Source organism: Apaloderma vittatum, unplaced genomic scaffold (genome assembly GCF_000703405.1).
Source record: "Apaloderma vittatum isolate BGI_N311 unplaced genomic scaffold, ASM70340v1 scaffold29496, whole genome shotgun sequence".
Classification (NCBI taxonomy): Eukaryota; Metazoa; Chordata; class Aves; order Trogoniformes; family Trogonidae; genus Apaloderma; species Apaloderma vittatum.
The window spans coordinates 1-217 of NW_009722748.1; positions in this window are offsets into that span (position 1 = coordinate 1).

Genomic DNA, 217 nt, shown 5'->3' on the forward strand with positions numbered 1-217 from the left:
GGCAGCTTTGAGGACAGAAAGCTGAGTTTGGGTTTGTGCCTTCGCGGGTACTTTGAGTTTGCTGCTCGTTTTCGGGAGCGGGGTTGGCAGAGCTTCGTGTCCCGGCGCTGGGTTGGGTTTTCCCTGAGGAAAACTCCCTTTCCCTGCGCTTCGCTCGGCATCTCCGCCCGTGGCTGCCGGGGTGGGAGCCCGGGGGGATGAGCCGGGAGCACCTGAG